Genomic DNA, 22,666 nt, shown 5'->3' on the forward strand with positions numbered 1-22,666 from the left:
TAAATTTCACTCTAACAACCTGCAGTGCCCCTAACAGCCAGAGTGGGGTTGGAAACTGTGACTTTTTGGCAGCTTTGGGAAACAACCTTTTATCACTGTACTTGTTTGAAGTACCTCTCTCTAATATTTCATCATTCTTTGTTAGGAGAGGTGGGGGAGGAAGTGGGGTGGCAGTGTTTTCTGCAAACAGATCCCCACTGAGCATAGTGCAGGGACAATATAGCATCCTCAGGGCTAAGAGAAAGTATTAAATTAAAGATGAGTAAAGCTATACACAGTCCCCAAACACTTCCCAAGCTAGAACTTTCCATACTCTTGGGCTGTGCTTAGCACAACTGTGTTGATGGCAACGATGCTTTTCTTTGTTCTTCTTCCTGAGGGCCATGGGGGAACCTGAGCAGCTTCATGATTTGCCTTGGCTGGAATAGCTTTGCAGTACCATACCGGCCTGGGATGCAATGGGTTCCTTAAGGAGCCAGAAATAGATGGCATGGTGCTGGCTATAGCCTTTTAAAATCACCTGCACCACAGCTGCCTTTCCAGGCTGTGGTGGTGTTATGTTTGGACAACTACGGGAAGAGCTTGGAGTAGGAGGGCCAAGTTTTGCAGGCGGAGGAGAGACATGCGCATTGATTTGCAGCTGTAGTTGAAAGGGAGAGTTCCCCCTTATGTCCAAGTGGGGAGGAGGGGAGGCCTCACTTGGTGCAATTCCTAGCTGTATTTCAGCTGCAGGAGGAAATAACCTTGTTGAACTGGGTCCCGTGAGAAGTGGGATGGCAGTATAGGAAGTCGTGTAGCTCTGTTATCAGCTGCGGTTATGAGAGTGAAATAGGAATTTCTCTTAATGAGAAATGATGCAGCAAATGTGTTTTAGTATGACTTTGGTGCAATTGTGCCAGTAGCATTGACAAACTTTGGTGCTGTGTCTTCTAAACATTCCTTTTGTTGGCCCTGTAAATAGTCGAAACTACTTTTTTGCTTGCTCCTGTGCTTCTGCACTACTCCTGCTCCTGTTCTTGCTGGCTGAGGCTTCTAAGGGAGCCACGGGAAGTTGACATTCATACTCATTGGATTTCAAACATCCCTTCTAGAAATCACAGACACTGCCATTATATGGACGGTGAGGCAGTATCTGCAGAATGGACTTACCTAGTTTATAGATGTGTTTGTGATTTTGTTGTGGAATTTCAGTTAGAGCTTCTTTCAGGTTAAGATTTAAGTTTAATACATGTGGAAAACATAGTATTGACATACCAGCTCAGTACCTGTTCACCCTTCTGGAAAAGTTTTTTGTGTTAATGTCAGACATGTATCTGTGAAGTTGCAAGCTGTGGCTGTTGTAGTTCCAATACTAAAAAGGAAGGAAAAGGGGAGGAAACTGTGTATGAAGATACGAATTCTGCTGGTTTTAGGTTTCAATGAGAAGCATTTGAAAGCAACCCATGGTAGAAATGGAGCTTTACCACTAAGCAGGATGCAACTGACTTGGGGGGGAATGCATGATCCTCTTGAGGTCTCCAAGGGGCTCTGTGATACCTTGTTACTGGTATGCTGCTGGTGTGTTTCTGTAAGACAGCAATTGTGCAAAAGCTCAATACAGGCTGCTCATTTATTTTTTGAGCATTTGCAATAACTCTGGGTGCCACAACAGTTAAAATGCTGGTGACTTCTGTCATTGTCAAGCCAAAGGTAGAGGTGGCCTCACTTCAGGAACCCATGGAATGGATACCCAAGGAGCGTTCCTTGTGCCTGCGCTGTGCTGGTGGCCTCTGTGAGCAGTCGCTGGGAAGCGAGGGTGGCTTGGGGCCCTGTGGCAGGGCAGGGGAAGAGGACAGGTTGCATCGGATCCGTCACCCTTTCCTGGCCTGCCCCACAGCTCGTAGGAGTGCGAAGGCCACAACTGCGGCCAGACTCAAAACCGTGGGAGATTTTTGCTGTTCTGCCATCAGTCGTCTGGTGTGGTGCTTTGCACCCCAGTTGCCTCCCTCAGCCTTGTAAACGTGCCAGGACCCTAATCTCTCATTTTTCTTGGAGTAGATAAAAGATAAGGGCATTTCTAGCCCTTTTGCCTTGAGGGGGGAAAATGGAGAAAAGTGGAAAAATCTTGGAAGAGGAGGCAACTAAAAATATCATAAAGCTTGTGATCTTTGTTAATGGTTATATTTGGCAATTCTGTAGAAATGGATCTGAGAGAAAACTATGATTCTCAGACTTTTAAAAAAGCATTTCTTTGGAAGGGTTTTGTTTTTAAATTAAGATGTGAGTGAAGAAAGTGGTAATACATAGATTTGTATTTTGACAGTTTAAAATAGCTTTTGTGCAATGCTTTTACAATATGTTAGTTTAGAATCTGGACTTGCAAATTACAGTAGTATTTTAAAGCACTTGAAATTCAGAATGACACGTAAACTGACTGCAGTGATTTTATTTTTATCTTGGTTGGTTTTGTGTTAGTTTGGATGTGAATTTGTATTTCTGTATATGTATATAAACATAATCCTATTAACATGTATGTAAGTAGGAAGCTGGCAGGCAACATGCTTACATATATATCAGCATATTATTGAGCCATAATATGAAATATTTACTACCAATATCCATTTGTAAACCTGATGTGCTGTGAATTCATGCTAGGAGTAATAAGGCAAGAAACTGTTTATGCTCTGTGATAGAAATGGCCAGATCAACAATGGGAATGAAAACTGGAATATTGTTCTTCAGTTTTAATTACAGGCCGACAAATGGTGCATTCATTTTTCATTGTTAATAAATGGCCCATATGGCATCCTTTGATGACATGCTATGCAGCTTCTGCAACAGTAAGGCACTTATTTTCAGGGAATACAGAATATAACATTTAATCTGGGCTTTCTGAGCAGAAGATTGTCTTCAGTAAGAAAATGGACACTACCAGATGAAGGTACCTTAGGTAACTCAGATTTTTCCAGCCTGAAGGCTTGGTGCATGTTGCATGCACCTCAGCAGCAGGGCCAGCGACTTCCTCACATTCCAAATCAAACTGGGTAAAACCGGGAACGGTTTTTCCCCACCAGCAAATTTCATTCTTTCACAGAATGTGTGAGGATGGTTTTTCCATGGTGCACAATCCAGATTCCAGGATGCCTGGCATGCAGGGACAGATAAAAACTAACCAGAGAAGGGGGCTTTATTTAGAAAGCAAAGCAAAGCAAAATTAGAATTTCTTTGTGTGTGAGAAATATGCATCACAAAAACCAACCCCAACCCAACCCTCCCCCCCTACCACCCACCCCCCACCCCTCGTAATAAAGACAACCTATTTGCTTTTAATCACAGTATTTCTCATACCTTTTAGAAACAAAACTGAAACCCATAGCCAGGACACCAGCTGGAGACATTCAGGAATATCTCCATGGAAATACCATCTTGGAAAGCAAAGCTTGCTGAAGTTTGCTCATTATTATCTTCAGAGCATTGCTGTCGGGGAGAAAACAGGAGCTAGGCGACAACTAGTCTCCCTGTTTTCTACACCCACTGTCACAACAGATGGATGGGTGACAGGATCTCTCCAGAGCAGCTCTTGTCCTCCCTTATAGCGTAGCTCTTGTAGCCACTTTGATCTGAGTGGGCAGCCAGTGTTTGGGACCTTCCTGGGGTGTTTCTACCAGAAAATGATACTGATTATACACGACTCATATCTTTAACGTAATCTATGTGTTTACAAAGCACGCGTGTATGTACGCTACTGTTTCCCCGAACACAAGAGGTTTCCTCCTTCAGAGTTTTCATGTGACCCTTCCAGGGGCAAGAAGATGCAGGAAGGAAGCAGGGAGAAGGAGAAGGGGGAAAGCCTATTGGTCTTGCTTTGGGAAAGCTTCATCAGTAAGATAGCAACCTACGGCCACTCAAAACCTGCTGCAACACTATCAGCCCCCCCCAGAGTAGTTTGAATTTCTGGTCTGACAGTAGCAAATGACCAAACTGCACAGACTCACCCATTGCTCCATATAAGCAAAGATTTGTGTCCCCTTAACCTTTTGCAAATGATGGGTACAACATGATAGCTTAAAACCCAAGGCAGATGGTGCATTTCCGTACCATGCATCATTTCGTATGTGTGATGAAATGTGGCTGGTTAAGTGTGTCCAGATGGGCATTGCTCCTTTGATGAAGAAATCATTAAAATGTGGCAATTTGTGGGAATCTAGGCTAAAATAAGCTCTCACATGGAACGTTAGTACAAGGCACAAAGTTGAAAAAATCATTCTCCACATATGTAACTAAATTGGGGGGAAAAAACCTCTAAAAGACTGTGTAATCATTTAAGTTACTCCTTCATGGAACTTGAATATAAGGCACTTAAAACATTGTGAAAACAAGGGGTGTTGTGAACTTTCAGCCAATACTCTAGTGCTAATACATAAAATGCTTCCCCGACATACCTAATTTCTCCTTTCAGCTGACTTTTTAGGAAGGATTTTTGAGGAAAATGTTGTTACATGCCTATAATTTTCAGGCTAGACTGCAGAGGGATTATATACTTGTTATTTTGGTTTCCCTTTAGAGAGTTCTGCAATGTTTCATAAATCCAGATGACCGGAAGGTTTTAGGGAATATGTAATATGTAATATATGTAATATGTAATTTACCATGTGGAATATATGCTGGTCACTGCCTCTGTTCTTAGAGAAGATGGCAGCTAACAAAAACGATGTCTGACAGTCTGTTTCGGACTGTGTGGAATGATCTGTCATCTCCTCAGGTTCTTCTAAATTGCTGTAGCTCAAGATTGGGGTAAAATGTTTAAAGTTGTCAAAAGTAGCTTTAAAGCCACTGACTTTCTAACTTTTAAAAGTGATTTAGACAGGGACTTAAGCTGTTGAATCCCACAATCACCTGTGAAATGTTTTTCTAGTCCATCTTCCTTGAATGAATAGAAAGTTCTTTATTTATCAGAAGTAAAAAGTGCGAACTTTGGCCACAAAGCATTGCTGATCATGAACTTGCTGAAATGTTATCTGTGAGGAGTAAAATTTGGAAGTGACTTGCTGAACTGATAAGATTGTCAGGGACAGTAATGGGTAAACGCCTCAGCCTTTGTAATATAAATTATTACGTTTGAAACTAAGCATGGGGGGAAAATGCACTTGTCTCAGGAAGGGAACAGTGATCACTTGAGTTATTTTTCCTTCTTCCAGAATCCATGCCAGAAACAGGAATTTCCTCAAGCAGTTCTATCACAACAGATTAGGTTTTTATATTAAATGTTCTTGCCTGGGCTGCAAACCAAACCTCATTCCTCTTGCCATTATTTAATACGGTGGACATCAAAGTTTAATATAAGAAAGGAAACATTTAGTCAACCTCTTACCCCCCTTTTGTGGTACAAGGCTCTGTGTGGGTGGAAGGACAAAGATACGATACATGAAAACATGACTGATTCATTTTCAAGTTTATGTCATATGTTGGCTCCAACATATGGGCATCACACTTTTCATCAGCGTGTCACAGAAATGAAGACCCTAGATGGATGGTGATTTCTGCTTGAGAGCAAAGGTAACGAACTTGTCCCAGTCAAGTTTGCGATATATATAGACACTCACTGCAGCGACTTGCACCAACACAAGCCCTGAGTTGCAGGTAGGCCACCTGGCTATGTCTCGGCAGTTAGTCCCCTCTTCATAGTGCAGTTAAGCTGCACTGGCTTCTAGGAGGTTATTGCATCGGCATCAGGCATTTGCATCGGTGCAGCGGCTGTGTTTCAGGCTTTACCCGAACGCTGCAGAAATGCACCAGCTGGTCCCAGGAAAAGTCTTGTCTGTGTGAAGTTTTGAAAAAAGATGGTTAGATTTCTGAAAAATAAAATAGAAGGGGAAGTAACACTGAGTAATCTGGGAGATGTCTTTCTATTCAAGCTTTATTAATGATCATTTCCTACGGTGGTTATTTGCACATTTACTGAGCCCAGCAGAGCTATTTTTCTTGCTCTGGTTTTGTCTCATGAAATTCCAAAGTATAGAGCTGTCACTCATGCTTTCCAGGGGTGAAATGTTGGTGTGATGTAATTTAACTATAGACAAGGTGGCTTAATTAACACTTACGGTTTGTCTTTAATAGGCAGGTTTAGGATATGCATTTTTGTTTTGTAGTAACTTTCAATTTTTCTTTTGCATCTTTCCTTTTCTACTGTAGCAGTGGGAAAAAAGCTCATGTGCTCTTTAGCTGTCATATGACCATGCAGCTCCACAGAGGGACAGGAAAGGCCCTGTTCAAGAAAAGTCAATGTATTTGTGGCAGGACTCGGCAAATTAACTGGGAGCCTGTTTTTCTAAAGGCTGATTTATGCCAGCAGGGAGATCCTCATACAGTGTGAAGCAGCACTGCGTGGATCTCAACAGAGCTACTTTGTTTGGTGGGGGTTAAAAATCTGGTCCCAAGTGTGTGTGATTCTCTCCTTATGCTGATGCAATTATGACCACTGCGCCTGGGAAAGGTTTTGCCTCTGTCTCCTCCTCTCCTCTCTTTATGGCCTAGCAACCCTACAATGCACACAAGGGGATCCCTTGTTTTTTTGAAGATTATCCATACTCAGGTGGCAAGCTGTGTTTGTGGCTGGGTGTTGCTACTTGTGTGAGCTTTGATGCCGTGGACTTGGTGGCAGTGAAAGCACAGCAGCACCGGCTTTGCCACAGCCTTACTGCCTGCAACGGGGCCCCAGGACCTGGTTTGCCCAGCTCAGCCCATGCTGCCATCTCACCTCCTGCTCACTTGGTGTGCTTCCATGTACCAAGAGCGTGCTTTCCTCCCTGCAGCACAGCATATTGAGGAGGTAGGAGTTACTCTGAGATGTATTTCCCTGCCAGCAGTGGCTCACCATGCTGTATTGAACTGGTTTGCTTCTTACATATGGCAGCAGGAAAAGCCTGTCCCCATGCTGCTGCTCCTGCTCAGTTTATCATTTAAAAAGACATGGTCTGTTTGACTAGCACTCCTTCTGTGTTTGTAGGTTAGACAGAACTCCCTGTGGGTCAGCTTTACGTCTTCAGCTGTAAATGTAGGTCAGCTGGCTGCCGTGCAGTATGTTACTTATCCTTAAAAGCACAGGTCCTCACACGCAACTTCACAGTACGTTGCATTTGCTTGTCTTGTCAGAAAGCTCATTTTGCTAGTGTAGCAAGCCGTTCAGCTGCTCTTGTGACATTAGCAGCCCTGCCAGCATGGTAGCAAAATATTTTTCAGTCTAGGTGTTGCAGACGCATAACGAGAGCATTTTCTGCTGTTTCACTTCAGGGTTTTCCTGCTACTTTTTCGGTAAGGAGACACTGATCTCAGCCCTGTTAATGAAATTAATTATTATAGGGTGTGACGGTGCCTATAAATCAAAGCGAGTCCTTCAACTTTTCTGCTGTGCTCAAGGTCTGTCTCTTCTGATGCTAAACCTAAGATTTGTTCATTCCTGCATCCTAGAGAGCCCATCAGAGGTTTGAAGTCTAGATGTGAAAGAGATTCTCACAAGCTCGCAAGGAGCCGGTTGGGTTCAGTTACACTGCTGAAGGACCTGCTGTTTCCTTTATAGCACACATTTGGTTTACATATCCCTGCCTGCAGACTCTAATCTTAGATATGACACTTAATATGCTTTGAAATTTTTTTAGCCCAGTTTCCTAAGAAGTTGAGGCTTATGCAATCCTTATGCAAAAGGAAAAGCCCCAAAAGGTTTCCCAAAAAAAGACAGCACAAACCAGCCAATGGGTTCATGAATTGGAAAATTTATTTGGAGTTAAGTTTCACACAGAAGAAGGTGGGTGGTGTGGAGCTCCCTTTGTTCATGGCTGCAGGGACCCTCCAGCTGCTTGTAGGATCGTGACAAGGTACAGAGAAGGTGGATGGTGTGGAGCTTCCTTTGTCCACAGCTGCAGAGACCTTCCAGCTGCTTGTAGGACCATGGCAGGGTACAGACTGGGGCTCTGGATGACCTCCAGAGGTCCCTTCCAACCTCAACCATTCTGTGATTCTGTTGTCCGTGTAGTATTAACTTTTCAGCAAAATTCAGCAGAGGGGTACAGCTCTCAAAGGCAAACAAGTTAGGACAAGTGTCTGCACTGAGGGGAAGGCTGTAGCATGGATGGGGTGGCTGGATGCCTTGATTAGCACGAGTGTGCTTGGGCTTACCAAGTGTTCACAAGCCGCCAGAGCCACTGGTGGTTGGTGGACATAGAAAGGAGTAAGGGGATACACTGGAGGAGAGCTATATGGAAATACAAGACCTATTGGGGGTCTGTGGGGAGATAAGGAGGTGGTGTATCAATGCACAGGATGTCTCTAGACTTCATTACTTCTGCTGGCAGGACAACTTGTCTTCAGTATTTGGAAAGAAGGAGATGCAAATGTGGCTATGGTAGCTAACCAGGAAAGGAGGGTTGTTCCTTTTGTGTATCTTACATTTGTCTTCAACAAAGCAAAATTGCAGAGACATCATCAGTGTGGCCAGCAAAACAAACATAGTCTGTTTGTAATATAGTAATCCCTCTATTCAAATATAAGATAGGTTGGCAACTTTCTTAGGGCAGAATTGTCTTTTTAAGAAATGGAAACTTCTCAAAAAAATGAAATTATTTTTTCCCCCAAACTGGAATTTCTTAATAACTGAGACTTGGAATATTACTGCTTTACTGAAATGAATTTACTTGGCTACCAGAAAGAGTAAAACAAATTCAGGGAAAACTAAGGAAAAGGTTTTTTAAAATGAAATGTCTTGCATTTTTTTGAGAAAATATCACTGTATAGTAGATTATTGAGACTATATGAGATGAAGTCAAATCCCATTAAAAATTGCTTGGTTCCATTGCTTCAAAAGCAGGATGCTACTTTATCCTGCTCGTGAATCTTCAATTCACTTTGTTTTTTTTAACCTTTCTCTCCTCCTCCTTGAGCACAAAACAGAAATGCAAAATCCCACGTGGGAAACTGAAATCCCAAAATTCTGCTGCAAAAAAATCTGCTAAAGTGACACCGATTTAATAAGTCATTTGCAGGGCCTCTTCACTTAAAAGAAACACTTAAGGGCATCCTTAAGATCAGTCTGACCTGTTACCTCTGAGATGATAGGCTGTCCTTTCAGAAGACACTCAAAATAAGACCAATAGCTAAACCTTTGGAAAAAGCAACCTCAGACTTTGGTGCAGAATTTTGCCTGGCACCATTTGGTGAGGCGCCGCCAAAGCCAGCCGAGTTCACCACCCAGCGGGTAACCAGCCTCATGGGCAGATATCAGTGACATTCATTGATCACTTACAAAGACAAGTGCCATTCAAGCTTCATTCAACTGTAAGTAAATACATGGTGCTTGCAGAGAAGTTACCATTTTCCTGCAGCATAAAATCAGGCAATTTGGAACTTTAACCAATTTTCTTGTACAAAATTACAGGAGAATAAAATAGGGCTTCATAATGGAAATGGTGTAGCATTAAATATGGATTGTTTGTTGCCTCCCCATAAGAAACAAAAGATATTTTGTATCTGACAATATATGTAAAAACCTTGTATTTTTTCCTCATTTCCCTAACCATAAATAGCAAATCTTCAAGAGTAACTCTATATATCTTAGCAGCCATTTCCAGCTGGGAGAGGAAGCATTGCTGGTCAGATATTAGAGCACTGCCCCAAGAAAATGAGGGGGAAAGTCTGATCAAGGGCCAATTGCTGAGAATCTATTACTAATCTGGAGGTGTGACAGGCTGCCCAACCCACAGCGGAGAGCAGAGGCAAGCCTGTCCAACTTGGCCCTGGGTCCCCCATCAAAAAATCACTGGCAGGGTACGTTGCAGCTTTCTGCTTTGATGCTCCTTGCTCTGCCAGCCAGGGATTTGCTCTTCCCTCTGCCCCTCATGGTGCAGCAGGATATGGTTTGCCAAGTTCATCAGCTTCCTCTGGAAAAGGCATTTCTGGCCTGGCCATGGTTGGATGCAGAATAAGATTTATCTGAGCATTGCCAGGGCTGAAATAACTGGAGACAGTTTTTTGCGTTTTCAGGGAGAGTCCCATATACTGACCTTGGCCCAGCCTGCATCAGCTGGACCACATCCCCAAAATCTCTGGGGTGGAGAGGGAAATGGCACCGCTCTGGAGAGAGGCTGACTGGTTTTGCATGCGCAAGGATCAGCCAGGTGCAACACAGAAGAGTTGTGCAGTGGCTGTTCAGACCCTCATGAGCAGTGAGATGTCAGGGGGTTCTGCAGAGAAATATTCCTCTAAAAATGCTTGACTGGAAACACACCTGTTATTATAATCTACTAAATAGATGTGAACTAGACTTCATTAGAAGTTTTGATGGGTCTAGGCAGATTCAGGGCAGCAATCAGACTGTGACCTAACCAAATCTCTCTCTTCTTTTACTCCTTCAGTAACTACCTGAAGTTCATTTGCTTTCATTATAGGAGTCTATTTGGGCAGCAGTGAGGATGGGCAGGGAGCAGACATTCAGCGAGCAGCAGAGACGGGGAGGAAAAGGCTTTTTCCAGTGGCTGCTATAACATCTTGAATGGTGATGGGGAAGATGATAGATACCTGAGCTTTTATTGTTACCGCAAACATGCGCATGTGGCAGGAATTGTGAGGGGGAAGGATCTGCCCACTTTGTTGTCAGCTGAGGGTCAGGCTGCCAGCAGTGGATGCTAACAGTGGCTGTTTTAAATCAGACTGTATCAAGGTTTTGGAGGTGGAGGGAATGTGCTATCAGAGCCAGGGCAGTGACCTGGAAGGAAACAGCAAAAGTGCTGCCGACACTGGCAGCAGATGACATGTGGGTCAGAGGCAGCACGAAACAGATGATGGCAGCAGAAGATGGTTGCTGGGTCAGGGCTGCCTGTCTTGGCTGGAGGTGGGCACAGGGAGCAAACTCTATGTGTTTCTATGATGTGGCCATGTCTCTGCGCTATGAATGTGAGAGGAGGGGGAGGAGAGAGTCTACTCGGGCATTCGAACCAGGCGAGCTGAAGCACAAGGAGGGAAGTCAGGTGCAGCTGGTTTTTGGAGTCTTCTCACCAAAGACTGCAGTTTGGGAAGGACAGCGGTGGGTGGCTTGTGAGCTGTCCATCTTGCCTCCTGCCGATGTGCCAGGAGGAGTTCCTTTGCAAGCCACCTGGCTGCAACCCATGGATATTGGCAGCATGAGAGGACACCATGTAGGGACACCCGAACTGCTTCCCCATGACTTTTTCTGGGTACCAGAAGCAGCATAACTGCCTTAGCTCAGCCCAAAACCTGGGCTAATTTAGCCTGCCTTGCAACAAGACTCATTCAGTTAGGTGGGAGCAGTATCTGGAGGCTGTGCTTTTGTTTGCACTTGACTTACTTACCCCATCTGTCTCTGCCCAGCACTGCATCCTGCTGTGGGGACCTCTTATCAGAGGTGACAGCACGTCAGAGGCTCTGCTCTCTGGCAGTCAGCACTGGGAGTGGAGGATAAGCAGATAAACATAATCTTTACATGAAAGAGGTTAATCAATCACTGAACAACTTACCAGTGCTTGTTGTGGACTCTTCACCACTTACAACTGCTAAATCAAGATGATGTATATTTTTTAAAACATAAAATACATATGTATGAGCGAGTTCAGTGACATCTTCTGCCTTGTTCCAAACAAGAAGCCAGACTATGATCACAGTGATCTTTTCTGGCCTTATAAAAATGACTCTATACATAATTTATAGAGTTATAATGAATATTAGAAGTATATTATTAATTGTCTCTTGAAACATGTCTACTTTTATGTCAGGATCCTTCTTCTGACACACAAGTACATTTAATAACAAGTTAGTTCTTTATAGCTAGTTAATGTGACCTTCATTTATTCTGGCATAAAACAACTAACATTTTTCCAAGTATTTCATAATCTCCTTGTAGAACTAAGTACGGAAAGCTGAAGTGAAGTCTCAGAGTCCAGAACTGCTGAAGAACTGAGGACCCAATGTGAAAAAAATTGTCTCCTTAATATTAGCAGTTGAGCATGACCAAGCATAAATTTTAGTAAGATTAGTATTTATGTAAGTTAGGGGACTTTGAATATGGAGCCAAAATCCACTGAATAGACTGGAGGAGCTTCCCTGGAAAAGGTTTCACCATGTTTCAGGCCCATTAGGTCTCTTGCTTCTTTTCCATACATCTGTTCATTGCTCCCAGCTGTGGCAATCAGTGGAAACAGTTATTTTTAAAGATGATAGGCTGTACTTTGCTAGGATGTACCTATGTGTAGGTTACTAGTGATTTCAAGAAGGTAGCTTGCCGGGGCTGCTCAGAGTAGAGCTGGATCTGGGGTTTCTGACCCTCTGGTGTGCCCAGCTGCTGCTTTCCCAAATGCCTCAGCAGATGTGGGATTGGGACCAGGCTCCACTTTGGAGGGGACTGACACTGGAAGCAGGGCTGCCTGCAGTGCCAGCACACCCTGAAAAAGGAGCAGGACAGCCAAAGGCATCGAACTTTGGGATCAGGCAAGGTGCCGCAAGTCGGCAGCACACTTCTGCACAGCCTTGGCTCTGCTGTATTTGTAGTCAAGGAAGTTTATAAACACCTTGTTCATGGCTAAAAGTGTGTTGTCTTGTTAGTGACTGCCTCATGGAAGAGGGGCCAGTTGTATCCCAAAGTAAAATACCTTTATCAGGAACTCTGCAAATTAAATTACTACTTTACTTTAGACTTTTTTCCAGTGGTTGTGAATTCCTTGGAGATGCTTTGCTTTATTAACAAGAGGAGTGTGTGCTCTGCCAGAAGCAGAGAAGAAAATAGGTTACTGATTTCTGGAGGATAGGATTACAAAAGCCTCTGTAGGTGCTAAGGTACAGTTTAAACCTTTTCTGCCTGGGCTTTGCAGGTGCTATGCTTGCCAGGTTGGCTCCTGGCCTAAGAATGTCAAACATCAGCTCTCACACACTAATTTTTTGCCTTGTGGTTTCCTGGTGCGTTCATAGAGGGAACACACCACTCTGTTGTGCTCTGATATTGGTCCCAGTAAAGGTCCAAACGTGCAAATTCAGGTCTACTGTGAGCTTTTTGCAAAAACTCTTACAAACTCACTGAACTGAATTGTCAAGTGCTATGACATGAATTATTCTACTGAAATGATTTCTAATGACTTCAGGATTTATGCCAGACATAGATAAAGCCAACAACGTAGTGAAGTAAATTCAGAGAAATGGAGTTCAGTTGTTTTTAATTTGGGAAACAGAGCCCTTCTCTTCTATCAAACAAAAGACAATCCACCCTTTAGTTGTTTCTGGACATGCCCAGAGGCACTAATATTTTTGCAGCTTGATTTTTAGCTTCTTTTCACCTCATATTCCCTGTATTTGGAAGAACAATGTACCCTTAGCCTTGACTTTTAAACTTGCAACCCTCTTCTCGGGCTTCACACTAGAATTATTTTTATTATAGAATCATAGAATCATAGAATCATAGAATCATTAAGGTTGGAAAAGACCTCTAAGATCATCGAGTCCAACCGTCGACCCAACACCACCATGCCCACTAAACCATGTCCCTAAGCGCCTCATCTACACGTCTTTTAAATACCTCCAGGGATGGGGACTCAACCCCTTCCCTGGGCAGCCTGTTCCAATGTTTAACCACTCTTTCAGTAAAGACATTTTTCCTCACGTCCAATCTAAACCTCCCCTGGTGCAACTTGAGGCCATTTCCTCTCGTCCTGTCACTTGTTACTTGGGAGAAGAGACCGACACCCACCTCGCTACAACCTCCTTTCAGGTAGTTGTAGAGAGCAATAAAGTCTCCCCTCAGCCTCCTCTTCTCCAGACTAAACAGTCCCAGTTCCCTCAGCCACTCCTCATAAGACTTGTTCTCCAGACCCTTCACCAGCTTCGTTGCCCTTCTCTGGACACGCTCCAGCACCTCAATGTCCTTCTTGTGGTGAGGGGCCCAAAACTGAACACAGTATTCGAGGTGCGGCCTCACCAATGCCGAGTACAGGGGGATGATCACTTCCCTACTCCTGCTGGCCACACTAGTTCTGATACAGGCCAGGATGCCATTGGCCTTCTTGGCCGCCTGGGCACACTGCCGGCTCATGTTCAGCCGGCTGTCAACCAGCACCCCCAGGTCCTTTTCCGCCAGGCAGCTTTCCAGCCACTCTTCCCCCAGCCTGTAGCGCTGCATGGGGTTGTTGTGGCCGAAGTGCAGGACCCGGCACTTGGCCTTGTTGAACCTCATACAATTGGTCTGGGCCCATCGATCCAGCCTGTCCAGGTCCCTCTGCAGAGCCTTCCTACCCTCGAGCAGATCAACACTCCCGCCCAACTTGGTGTCATCTGCAAACTTACTGAGGGTGCACTCGATGCCCTCGTCCAGATCATCGATAAAGATATTGAACAAGACCGGCCCCAAAACTGAGCCCTGGGGAACACCGCTCATGACTGGCCCGCCAGCTGGATTTAACTAGATTAGATTAGATGTTATTTGGCAGTGTCACAGTTTACAAACTTCATTTTGGTAGACTACAATCTCAACCCTAGCATGACAGTGTGTGCTCCATGGCCCTGTGCAGAGTCTATGGAGGGAATACAAGGATAGATGCTCCCAATTCATAGCAATTCCGAGATTGCAACCGAGATACTGGCTACTCACAAAAGAGAGGACCCTGCCAAGGAGGTTTTATTGCTGATTGTTCTCAGTGCCTTCCCTTGGTCAGGATTGAAGAGCTGGCCGTGGGGGAAGGTCCTAGAGCTGGTAGGATGGGGAAGAGGGAAAAACTCTACCATGGCCCACTTCAGGAATACCTGGGCAGTCCTCATCTCTTCTCAGATTACTGTTTTAGAGACTGAATTTTTCTGTATCTGTGGGTCAACACTGGGGTAAGAATGAATTACTTTATCTTTTTTTCAGTGTGTTACGGGAAAAGCCATCTTTACCTCCTTTCTGTGATTGCTTTTAGGATGGTGAAGAAGCCTTTGACATAAGAAGGATGATTTTCTAATGAAATACAAAGTCAGGTCATATACTTGGCTCCTTCTCAGCTGGCTGTCGGTCTGTGCAGCAAGGTGCCAGGCAGTGTTGTCTAGTGTCTTGCTAGTAAAAAAAAGTAATCAGACTAGTTTCTGAGTGCTCCCCTTTTGAGGAGCTGCTTTAAACCCCTTCGGTTAACCAGGGTTTTCTTGTGGAGATGTGATATCTGATTAACCACTGCATAAAAGCCTTAAGATCCAGAATATAACGGTATCTTTTAGTGTGGTTTGTCGCAGACCAAATTAAATCACTGGAGGAAGCCCAGCTCTCTTTCTGATAGCAGTCCCTTAAAGATCATTAATTTTACACTTGAATATAATGAACATAACATTCTCAAAATTTTTGGTATGATGTGAATGTTCTCCCATTGAAGTAAATCATAAAATTATCTTCATTTCAATGAAAACAAATCTAAAATGCCATGTCAGAAGCGCCTTCCAGGCAAATTTTAACTCTACAGAAATTATTTTACCTTGTCAGACTAGCTGAGAGACTTTTTTATCTGACTTTAGTTAGACTCCTGTTTAGTAGGAATCTCCCAATAGTCAGTGGAGAGTGAGCATTTCCAGAGGGCAAATCATTGTACCCATCAGTGATGCCCTTTTTAAAACAGGATTAAGTACACTGTGAAGATCTGGGTCACTGTGCACTGACTGGGACAATTACACCAGTGACTAGATGGTTACAGTTGCCTGTAGTTGACTCCAAATGTTTATTCTTTACCATATATGCTTAGATGCTTATAAAAAGGGTTCAACATAATCAGCCTTTCTCTGTCAAAATGTTTGTGTATATATATATATAGTTGCAGTTCATACTAGCGGTGAATTTAATTTAAAAGAACTCAGATTATCCATTCTTTAAAAGCCTTCACCTTGATCACCTTGATTGTGGCCAATTTTCTGGGCAATGAATGCAAATAATACTGTTATTTCTGTTTACCTTTCCCTTACACATTGCCTTTGTTACTCAGATATTTTTCTCCCTGTTTTTGTTTGTTTGCTTTCTCATCTATACGCCCAGAAGCCTGTAAGCTCTTGCAAGGCAGTGCTGGTTTAAAGCTTAGTGAAATCATCTCAGACGTGTTCGTCTCAAAGACCTGTACTGCAGTGTTTTGACTCTCCCTGGTGCTAGTGGGAGTCATGCACCTCAAGTCTTGCATGCCGTTTTGAAAATATTGGAGCAGATTTAGTCTTTTAAGGCATATTGTACTTCCTTCATTTCTTGGATGATTTCCACTTCTGAACAATGTGCTAATTTCTGTGCTTTTAAACCACTTGCTGTGGAGAGCAGCAGAAAGAAGCAATTTCCTGTAATTATTCTGTCATTTCCATTCTAGTGAGGGCTAGAAGTGGGTGAATCTTGCTCAGCAAAAAATGCAAATTGAAAATCAGCAAAACACTTTGCAAATTTGTGTTGATTTTGCAAATAATTCAGGGAAAAGAAAAAAAGTTTTATCTCAATATACCTGAAATCTTCTTGAACAGTATATCCTTTGTTATCAGGCCTTATTAACTTTAATAAGTTACCTGTAGGTTATTACCTACCTACCCACAGGTTAATTACCTGTAGACCTGAGTAATTTTCTCTGGTCAGGGACATGTCATTTTTCAGTCGTCTTGCTTTTATTCATCTGCTCTGCATGGGAGACCCATTATGACTTTGGTGAAAGCTAAGGCTATCTGCATGATACAGCGTTGTGCTATGTAAAGACGGCAAGCCTGTTCTGCACAGGGTACCCTGAGTGCCGGAGAAGTCATCTAGCCATGGTGAATGACGCCAGTGTATCCTGTTTTTCAACTGGGTTGGCAGAAAACCTGTGTTGCTGGTATATGTTGTACCGCAAGACAAATTTGCTGTCTTCTGGCTAAAACGCAGCTCCCTGCCTCAGTACTCCTGTAGCCCTTGTAAAATGGCCAACATAACTCAGACAGGCTCAAGCTTCGTCCTGGAATGACTTCCACAAATAGGAAGCCAACCCTCAAAGGCACACACTGATGTGCACACACCCATTGCTAATTTGGGCACAGTGAATATCGTTCTGACACATCTATTGGCTTTCTCTGCCACTCTTTCTGAAGGACAAGAGGATTGCAGCGCAGGTTTTATGGACAGTGTTTCTAACAGGCAAATCAAATGCTTCAAGCCTGCAGAAAAATTAGTCACATCCCCTTCTCAGTACTAAAATTTCCATATAATCCTGACTGAAAAAAAAATTACATGAAGGTATAGTTCTGGAAATACATCTACAGGTAGGCTCCAAGGGGAAGATTCTTTAAGGTTATTTTTATTCTTATAATCAGATACCTGAGGAAGGAGGAAAATCTCTCTGTGGGAATATAAAGTGCTTACCAGCTAATGAAATGGAATCAATAACAGGAATGTTAAGTGACTACATTATGTTCTCCATTAATTCGCTTTGCACTCATTTATCTTGAAGCCTCTTAAAAGAGCTAGTGATTGAAAAGACATATCTCTTGAAAGCGTAAGGATTTATTCTTGAAAAGCGTCTATTGTTAACAGTCCCATGTGACAACCATCTAATTGTATTGCTGGTAGCACTGGTGTCTCATTTATCTTTTTTTAGTAATTCCAAGGTTTAGTTACATTACCTTCTATTTGTACTAGTCAATCTCTTTGGAGCTGGAATAATATTCCCTCTCTAAAAAGCTCTTTCAGGGAGAAAAGGGCCATATGGAAAATGAGAGGGCTCTCTATTCTGGGGAGACATTTATCTCAGTCCTAAGGCTGGCACAAAGCTCACAAAACTGCTAAACCCCCACTTTTAACCTTCCCAACAGGGCCCTGACTCTTAATTCTTCCAGGTGTGGGTTCCCTGTGCAGGGCTGTGTTTCACTGCATAGGGCATTTCTAGAAGATGTGCCTACGAGAAAAGTCAGAGGCGTTAATGTGCAAGAGTAGCACCTTCCCTGTTTGTTGGCTTGTTTTTTTTAATTTCACCCCAAAATTTTTCTGGAAGTCAGGTGTGATATCTCTAAACATGAGACAGCCAAAATCACTATGAAGAAGCTGGCTGAAAGTGAGCTGTGATGGTGACCATGGCAAGCCTGATGCCCAAGAGAAATGTCTAGTAAAAATAAGAAAGGCACACAGTTTATCAGGTAGAAGGCAGCATCTTAAACAGAAAGCATTGTTCTCTTTTATTTCCATCACCTGAGCAGCCCCCACGCTGGCCGCATATTGGGCCCAGCCCTCAGCTGGTAGCCAAGGGATGGGCTTTTTCTTCCACTTTGCTAAGGGAGCACTGAGCTCAGGGTGAGCGATAGCCCCTGGAGTGTCTTCCTAGTAAAGATGTCCTCTGGTGCACTGCAGGCTTTGGAGAGCAAAGCTTTGTCCAGACTTTGTGCTAGGCATTTCTGGAGTGTTTCTGATGGCTTGTCTCCTGTTTTTTTTATTCTCTTTCTCTGTAGAGCTTTGTACTAGACTATACAGGATCCAGAAAAGGTTAAGCACAGCAGTTTTTCCCCTCTTGGGATGGGGAGACAGGCCAGCAGCCTGCAGGCAGTTTTCCTTAACATTTATTGAAACCTTTCAGCTTCAACAGCTCCACATGTGGCTGTGCTGAACCAGAAATGCCAAACTAAATTTTTACAGGTGGATAAATGAGATGCCTGAGTGCACATATGCCCAATGTATACATTGCAACCTGCACTGTAACATATTAGCTTAAGCCATAGGTCCTTGTCCCATGCAAGAAAGTGAGGTAGAATAAATGAGTGCAAAGCACTGATGCTCCTGAGATAGATTTATTCTAGCTAGCTGGAGATCAAGTAGTGCTGAAGCAGACTTTATGCAGCGGGACAGTACAAGCCTGTCCAAGACCCTAATATGTAGATACTGAGTGATTATTTCAAAGATTTTACTACATGAAAGGTTACAGCTCCTGGGAAGAGGCAGGCTTTCCATCTGCAATCTTAAAAGTCCCAGTGCAATGTCATACCTGCCATGATTTTTATTCCCTAGAATGAAGGGTATGACAAAACTAAGGGATGTTTTCCCATGTCAGTGGTGTTTTGGAGTGGTTTAGTGCATAAATACATTAGCAGTGACTGCCATTAACCAAAATAGTTACACATGCTGAGTTTCATCAAGGCTTAATGACAAATGCCATGAGCTAATCGCTATCTTGTTTCTGTTAATTGTTAACAATTATGTTTTCCGCTATTACCCGCTTGCGCACACCACCCAGACTCACTAAGGTGTGTGCATCCTCCTTGCCCACCCAAGGCTATCTTCCCCCACCCACATCACCCTTTCACTTCTCTTCATCCCACGTGGCAGTTCTCCTCCCACGCTCCGGCTCCTGTGCTTTGGTCCTAGGCCCTCCCATGGACGCCTGCCGCAGATGCACACAACAGTGGGGAATAGCAGCTTGCTGCTCTGGGAGGTCTTGCCTGTGCATTTGTGCTGGGGTAATTAACACCAAGCAGCTCCATGATTTTTAGTCTAGTAAAAACAGAGAACAAAAAGGACGTCCTTCCCAGAGCATGGGTTTGACAGACAGGGAGATGTGGAAGTGCATGCAAGGGGATTTGAAGAGACTGTGGTCAGTCAACATGGGTCTTCAGCCAGCATGGCATCAGCCAGACGTGTGAAGCTGCCATCACTTTTATAATAAATTAGGTGCTTATATTAGCCTTCCTTCCTCCCTGAACGGTGTCAAGGGAAAGGAAATGTTTATTTGGCTTTTAAAAAAGGGGCAGATCCTAGATATGGGAAGGGTTGGGGTGGGGGGCAGGTCCTGCAGAAAATTCAAAGAAGATTTTCTGTTTTGGAAAATCGGAAGTTGACTCTCTTGACTGACGAATGATAAAGGGAAAACAAGGTGAATATATGTAACACTGGGTTGCCAAGAAACTTCCTGGCATGCTGATTCTGTAAGCATCCCATTAGAAACTAGCTCTGAAACAAGTTGCGGATCTTTTTATGTTCATGACTTACAGGGCAATTTAAATATCGAATTATTATCTATTCTGCTATCCATCATGTTGGTATGAATTAGTGTGCTATTTTTTGTAGTAGATAAAAGTACTGACATTCTTTTTTTTTTTTTTTTTTAATGTGGATTTCTTACATGTTGCTCTGGTTCTTGTAAGTTCCAGAAGTTGGTGTGTTATTCTTCACTGAAATGAGCAATGTTAAGGCATAACCCGCCTCATAATGGGGTGTTGTCTAATCTCAGCTCCACTTCAATGAGAGTGAAACACATGTTGAAGTATCTGCTGAATTGCAGTATTTATGATTTAGACATGCAACATCCATTCTGATGTTTTACAGTAATAAGACTCCAAGAATATCTGGTCAGCCTGAACAACTCTTAGCAATTGCCAGCTGCTGCATTTATCTGTGGAATCGGTTCATGTCATTCATTAAGTATCTTTTAATGTTATGCACAAAGTTTGCTGGATTTTAGCTTTTGTCCCAAAAATTTGGGGTATATTTTGGTCTCTGACTCCCGCAGAGTCATTGTCAGCTGATGGGAACCAGAATAGGAAATGGCCAAAAAGACAAATTCTCTTTGTCATAACATAGCACAGTGTTATTTCGTGGTAAAAGATAACACCATTTGTTCTAACAGCTCGTCAGCAGTAGCAATTTACCTTCCACCCTGGAGTATCTGATTTTGACCTCTTACACCTTTTTTATACCAGTGCTGTTTTAAGAGCCTTAGTAGACTTTTGATTTAGGCACAAATGCAGCACTGTGATTAAACACACATTGACTTCAATCAGGATGAAGCCTGTTCTTAAAGCTAATTATGTACTTAAATATGCTGCTGAAGATAACTTTTCCACTGGTTTATGCAAGGGGAAAATTGAGCCCAAAAATACATATGAAATAAGACAGGTATCTATTTCTTTTGAGATACCATTTCCTATCTCCTCCTCTTTTCCCCATTTCTCTGTACTAAAAGACTATCTTTTTTTGGATTTCCAAAGACTTGATGATGGCATTTTCTGCAGCTATGCTGATGTCCCCAGATTTATGCCAATAAATCTAATCCATATGCTTTCCATCTTCCCTTAGCAATCTCACTAGACCTACAGTAGCTGTTAAAGCAGTTTTGCTGCTAAAACTTCTATTTAGCTTTTCTTTTTCTGTTGTATCTTTTGGAAAGATTGATGTCTACAGAGACTTTTAAGCTTTAAATCATTGGGTTTCTTCAGCCTCATAACTAATGATGATGGGGCACTTACTGCTGTCGCAGAACCTCTGCAGGGTATACCAGGCCTGCCTGAGCTCAGCGAACTCTCTGCTCACCCCGTTGCGAGTGCAGCCACCTCCTCTGCTCCGAAGACATGGAGAAACAAGGGGAGACCAAAGCCTTTGGGCTTTCACAGCACACTTTAGTATTGGAGCACTCTACCTGTTTTCCACTCCTCCGATGTTTTCCAAAGCACAGGGCCTGACCCAGTGTGGGCAGACTGGGAGATCTGCTTAGCCGTGGCTAACTGGTGTAAAATTAGATGGTACTTCCAGCCTGTTCCTGCCTAACATCCTGTTTCTAGGATCGCTGTTCTGCAGTCACCATTGCTGTTAGTGGGAAGAGGCCCTCTTGCTGACAGTTGCAGTAGAGCACCTGGACAAAGCCCAGGGAACAATTTTTTTGTTCACTCCCAAGTGTGGTTCTTTGCTGAGGATTTATCTGACTTTGTGGCTACTCCAGGCTAGTAAATAATGCCTCATATTAAGATATGGGAAGCCTTTCCCCATGCCAGGTGAGCTTACAGTCCCTTACAATCTACAATTGTGGAGAAAACAGAGATAAGAAGTCGCTGGACTGCTGTGATCAGGACAATTCATCCACCTCTTATCTTGAAGTTCATTAAAAACACACTGCCTTCTCTGTTGACGAGTGATAGTCAATGGCAAATATTAACCCAAAAGGTATAAATCCGTAACAGGCCCTCTGGCACATTGCTTGATATGTCATGCTGAGCGTGGTTGTAATTCTACCCCAAGCCTTGGTGCTTTGCTGCCACGCTGTTGAGCTACTCGTTGGTATCTGTGCAAAGGGTGCCTAAAATATGAGCACACCAGAATATGCACGGATAGCCAAATGATGTGCACCAGTAGCACACACTTCACTGGGCCCAGAGTGAGTGTAGGCAGCTCAGTCTGCTTTGTCTGGTCACACGTTTTGTCTTCCCAAGGCCGACGCGTCCCTGCAAGTGGGGCAGAGAGGCACATCGCACCCCAGGCAGCCTGTGCAAATGTGCACAGGAGGGAGGCTGCAACCCCTTTAGCACATTTACACTTGGGGACAGAAGCGTGCTTACTTCCTGCACTGGTATACTGCACAGCAGAAAGGGGATCCCTTCTAAGTCATTTGCAAAAAGAAGGCATAACCTGGTTTTGAGGGTGGAGATACCAAAGTACATGACAAGAGGGTCTGAGGTTGGAGCACGGTGGGCTGGGAAGGTGCTCCCCAGCCCTTTCTCTGGAGCACTAACCCATAGCTGTACAGCTCGTGGTGAACCAGTGCTTCCAGGAGGATGAGGCAGGATGCAGCCTATGGCAAAGGTTGCTAGTAAAAGAAAACGTGCAGAGCCCTTGAGGACCTCTGAAAGCAATTTTTAAAGACTTCAAACGTGAATCTTAATGTTTTGCCTCAGAAACCTTCTGCTCTCACGAGCTGTTTTCATTCTGCGT

General features: G+C 43.5%; 1 protein-coding gene across 1 annotated transcript in view; it reads left to right on the forward strand.

Moving 5' to 3' along the window:
* OSBPL5 (oxysterol binding protein like 5) overlaps positions 1 to 22,666 on the forward strand; it is a 183,595-nt gene that overhangs the window by 882 nt on the left and 160,047 nt on the right. The gene's annotated exons all lie outside the window — the stretch shown is intronic.

This window comes from Aptenodytes patagonicus, chromosome 7, assembly GCF_965638725.1.
Source record: "Aptenodytes patagonicus chromosome 7, bAptPat1.pri.cur, whole genome shotgun sequence".
Classification (NCBI taxonomy): domain Eukaryota; kingdom Metazoa; phylum Chordata; class Aves; order Sphenisciformes; family Spheniscidae; genus Aptenodytes; species Aptenodytes patagonicus.